General features: G+C 36.0%; 1 non-coding gene across 1 annotated transcript; it reads right to left on the bottom strand.

The window, feature by feature from the left end:
* Positions 1–4927: 4927 nt before the first annotated feature.
* On the bottom strand, positions 4928–5034 carry LOC145637617 (small nucleolar RNA R71). The gene has a single exon (XR_014114381.1). It is a non-coding gene; the product is annotated as a small nucleolar RNA R71 (small nucleolar RNA).
* Positions 5035–5452: the final 418 nt, after the last annotated feature.

Here is a 5452-nt window from a genome sequence, read left to right as displayed (position 1 = left end):
GCTTTGTAGTTAGTTAGGTGTTTAGTTAGTTATTTAGCTCTTATTTTCTTATCTTTGCTTTTTGATAGTTTAGTTTAGTTTTGCTTCGTAGTTTCTTTTTATTTTATTTTGTTTTGAAGTTACTAACCGTTTTCTTTTGTATGTAGTTCCCTTTTCTACTTTTCTTCTCACATGGCCTTGATAATGATGCTATTGTATTTGGAGCTCAAAAAAGGTGGTTGATTTTATCGCCTAATACTCTTTATTAGCATTGCTCAGAAGCCGGTGAGATCTTTCTTATTTTTCTCTATCTCTTTTCTTTTCTTGGATGCATAGTTTAGGATTAGTTTTAGAAGAAGTTGAATGGTTTGAGGATGGAAGCTTGTAACACCTAGAGTGTTTGGGATCATTGGCGTTGTCAATTGATCATTTGTTTGTTGATTGGGAATTAGGTGTTATACTTGCATTTTCGTTCCTTTCTTTCTTTTCCTACTCTTCCTTTATCTATGTTTATCTTTTTCTCTTTTCTTTCCTTTTATTTTTCTTTCTTCTTTATTTTGGTTTGTGGTATGTTTTGAGGCTTTATTTGTCACTTTTTGTCTTTCTTTTGAATTGGAATATATACAACCAATTTTTGCTTTTGAATGAATATATTCTTAAGTGGTAATGGTATGCCTGGTTTGAGAATATGCTTGGTTGACTCTAGGATAGTTGTATGCCAAGGTAGCATGTCTAAGAACTAGGGGGATCATGAAACCGGATTCTACTTCTTTGTGGCATGTTGGTAGTTGCTCCCTATAGTCGATTTGACACCTGTAGTGAGTTTTTGCTACATCCATGTGAGGTTCATCGTTTTTCAAGCCTTCAACATTGTTTTGCATGAGCGACATGGATCCTTGTCTATTGCGGACCTAATCTTGAATCTTGACTCATAATTCTGAAACACAAGATCGAACCATCTAGGGAGGACAAAGGTATCTTTTCGGAGTGGTAATTTTTAATTTCTAGGTTAATTTTCTTTATTTTTAGTTCTTTGGGTTTACATTTTCCTTTGCTAACCATTTGAGCCTTCTCCCTTCTTTTCAAGCCACATCTTTAGAATTTTGAGCATTTTGTTTCTTTTTGTTCCATTTTTGGTTTTTGTGAAGCAAATGGTCATGTTTTTGGAGTTTGTGGTATATAAGGTTGGATATTGGTTCTATTTGTAAGCAAGCTTGTCTTTTGTATATAGTATGAATAATGGCAAATAAATGATGGAAAAGCCGTCCAAAGTTAAAAAAAAAAAAAAAGGCATAATAAATGCAAAATAAAAAAAGTCGTCCAAAGTTAAAAGAGGTGAGGACAATTGCTTTGAATATATGAATAAAAACAGGTGAAAATGAGAAAATTCAAATAATTTTGATGTGATTCTTTTCCCCTTTTCAAGCATTGAGGACAATGCTTCCTTTAAGCTTGAGGGATAAGCGTTTATGCTTTTTGTATATATGCTTGTGGCTACATCTTTAAATAAGCTTGGGGGTGTTATTTTGTTTTTGTTTGGCAATTACTTGGTTATGAGGAGAAGGTTTGATCACCCTTTGCTTCACTAATTAGGAAGAATGCCGCCAAATTTTAAAATTTTAAGCCTACCCTCACCCTTTTTTCCCTTACGTTACAACCAATGGGAAAGACCGTTCGACCTAGAGGTTGAGTCATATATCGAGGGAGGGCATTATGAGTTAAAGCCTAAAAGGAGGGGATGCAAATGTCTAGGGTAAATTTAATATCAACTATGATTAAAAGTATGATGCCTTCTATTTTCTTTCCTAATATTTATGATTGTTAGTATCATGTTAGGGCTAAATATTTTATTTTTATTGTTTAGTGACATGCTAGGGTTTGTTATTAATCTTGTTAGTATCATGCCTAGGATCTTGCTATTATTATTATGCTTTAACATGATTATTTTCATTATGATTATAATTGCTATAATTATTGTTATGATGATTATAATTATTATCATGATTATTATTATGTTGCTTGATATTTATTGTTATTGCTTGATCACACCTTTTATGCATGTTTAAAGGGAATTTGTACTTGTAATCACGCTTAATAAGATAATTAATAATCTTATTTAGGGTTAATTTGATTATAATTCAAGTGATCGCCAATAATAGTTTTGTTTGTGCATTAATATTCAACCAACATAGATAAACAAGTTTAGGGTTAATCCTATTGATTGCATGTTAGTCAGAAAGCGCACATATCAGAATAAAGTAGAGGCCTATTATTAGGGCAGGTTCAATATCTTTTAGGTTGGATTTGTACCTTCACCCCCGAACCCTATTTGGTTCAAGACCTTATGAAGTTGACGATCTCTTGGATCGTTAAGGGGTGTAACCTTCACCCTGTGAACGGTTTACAAGTTCCTAAAACTTGTTAGCGACTCTTTTGCTCTATATTCTTTCCCTTTGGAGGCCACCGTAGTTTAGTGTATTATTACAGTGGGGTTCAAGCTAGGGGATTAACGCTTGAAATATTCCCTACAATTAGTGTAGTTGATGATGATTCTATAGTAATAATTTGGCTAGGAATTGGGTGAAACTTGTATGATTGATTGATTGTGATTAATTTGGGAGTGTGTTGATTTATTGTTGAGATTAAAGTGATTAATGGAAATTGTGCATGTGTGTAATTCGATTAGGCCTTGAGAATTATGCTAGATTGCATTGTAATTGCTAATAACACGAACAATTGATTTAAGGAATTGCAATTATCGATTGGTTTAGATTGTGATTCTCTTAGCTTGTTATTTGTAGAGACATCTAGCTTAACGATTAGAGATGTGTCTATTTTATATAGTATTTTACCCCCGTCCCTTGGTCATAATTAGTAGTGTTTTTGGCTCTTTAGAGCCACTTTTATTACTAATTGGTGTTTTCTAGTGTTTTCGTAGATTTAGTTGACTTTTGCAGGGATTTATGCTTTTGGAGTATTTTCCCGAGATATTTTGGAGCAATCACGAACATTGGAGAAGCACGACCAGATTCTGTAGCCCAGGGCCGGTTAGAGCCATCGAACCGGTGATTAAGGGCTCGGTATAGGTGATACCGGGGCATTTGGACCAAGTATTCAAGACCGGAAGAGAAAACCCAGATTGGCCCGAAGTATTGGAGCCCAATCGTAGTCCAAACAGTGGCCCAAGTGAGCCGCCCGGCCAAAGAGGCTGGCGCCCGGAGGCGCGCCCGGCCGGGCGGGAGAAGCTAAGGCTGGCGCCCGGTGAAGCGCCCGGCCGGGCGCGAGATTAGTATTAGGGAGCAAAAAGGCGCGCCCGATCGGGCGGTGCCTCGCCCGATCGGGCGCGTGTATTTATTAGTTGACGATTAGCATCGTTTTAATTTGTTTTAGTTTAGGATTTTGTACGGAGTATAAATACTCCTCCGTAATACGATTTTAGTATCTCTTTTTCCTCTCTCTTTTGGCTCTTTCTTTACTCTCTTAATTGTTCTCTTAGATTTCTTTCTCTTAAACCTTTGTTCTTAATTCTACTCTTAATTCCAGATTTATTTTGGTAACGATTTCTCTTCTCTTAATCTTAGTTATTTACTTTATTCCTTTTATCATGTCTTGCTTTATTGCTTTGATTAGTTTAATTTCTACTATGTGTGAGTAGTTTTATTTCTAGGGTTTATGGGGATCCATAAATAATATGAAGGGGTAATTTGTTGTTGTTAATTATCAATGCTAGATTAATTTCCTATTGATTGAATTAATGCTCTGTGAGTAGATTAGGCCTGGTCTTTTATGCATGAGTTTGGCAATATTAATTCGAGATTCGACAGATGAGAATTAATGTTTAGGTCTAGTTTTAATAGGCAGGTCAATTTATAAATGGTTAAGTCGAGATTCGAAAGATGAGATTTAATACCGGTAAATTAATTGTGTGATTATAATACGTAGCGAAAGCCCTTTACAATCTGATTGATGTATGCATTGATGAATGATTATTATATTCTACCCTGGAATATTATTTATTGGTGAACCTATGCCCTAGATCCTTTTATATATTGTTTTCTCCTTATTCTAAATCTTAGTAGTTTAGTTTCATATTTAAATATAAATATTGGTTACTTCATAATCTAGATTATTTTAGTTAATTAGGAATAGAAAGACTTGTTTCCCTGTGGAGATCGACCCTACTTCCCTATCTGCTTTAGTTAGAGGACTTAGGAATTATTTTTTATTAGGGGATACGACTTTACCCTGTCAAAATTTGGCGCCGTTGCCAGGGAAACGGTTTTATTTTTATTTTTGATTGTTTTTATAGTCTAGATTATTTCCCTTTTTGTCTCAGAGAGCGTTTGTTCTCTGAGACAAATCTCACATTTGCTTCTAGTTTTTGTTTATTCCCAGGTGTTCCAGATCAGGTTACATCCCATTCGATCCTGAGATCGAACGTTCCTTCAATAGACAGAAAAATCTCTACAAGCAAATCCTGGCGGATTCTGGTGATAATAACAATAATCACCGCGATCCTCCGACTGGTTCTAGCGATTCAGAGGCATCATCAGACGCAGAATCAGAGATGACGGCTCCAAAGAAGCTTAGTGATTATTCACAACCAAAGCTTACGGATTTTCCACATCTCACCCCTACTCCGGCTCTTGATGGGGTTCGATTTGAAATTAAACCTCAATTTATAACGATGATAGAGAGGAAGCAATTCAGTGGAGCCAAGGGTGAAGACCCGAATCTTCACATTGCTGACTATTGTCAATATTGCAACACCATCATGCAAGCCGGGGTCACTCAAGACCAAATCAGGGAGATTCTCTTTCCCTTCTCTTTAACTGGAAAAGCTAAATTGTGGTTTAATGGTTTAAATAGAACTATACTTTGTATAACTGACTGGGAAACTCTTGTTTTGAATTTCTATAACAAGTATTATCCTGCAGAGAGAACAGTCGTACTACGGAGTGCGATCCAGAACTTTGCCAAAGAAGCCAATGAATCTTTATATGAGGCTTGGGAGAGGTTCAAGGATTTACAAAGAGATTGCCCCCACCATAATTTAGCACAATGGCAGTTAATCCAAGCCTTTTATAATGGCCTTGGAAATTCTTCTCGAATAATTTTAGACTCTGCAGCTAGTGGGAGGTTTATGAATCTTGATGTTGAAGATGCAGTTCAGGTTATTGAAGACATGGCGATACACAATTCCCAATATGGGAACCCTAGAGGATTTGCTAACAAGGGGAAGCATAGTGTCGACTCTGTATCCTTTTTGCAAGCTCAACTAACCTTTATTTGCCAAAAATTAGATAATCTGAGCACTGCTATTGTAGCTAATGTTTCTGCGATTAATAATAATTCTAATGAGGCTTTCTGTGAAAATTGTGGTATTGTAGGTCATTGGGAGCAAGGTTGTAGGAGTTCCGTGGAGCAAGTTAATGCCTTCCAAGCTTATAGGCAGAATAACCCATACTCCAAC

Source organism: Chenopodium album, chromosome 6 (genome assembly GCF_948465745.1).
Source record: "Chenopodium album chromosome 6, dcCheAlbu1.1, whole genome shotgun sequence".
In the NCBI taxonomy this organism is placed as follows: Eukaryota; Viridiplantae; Streptophyta; class Magnoliopsida; order Caryophyllales; family Amaranthaceae; genus Chenopodium; species Chenopodium album.
This window is presented reverse-complemented; position numbering and strand designations above follow the sequence as displayed.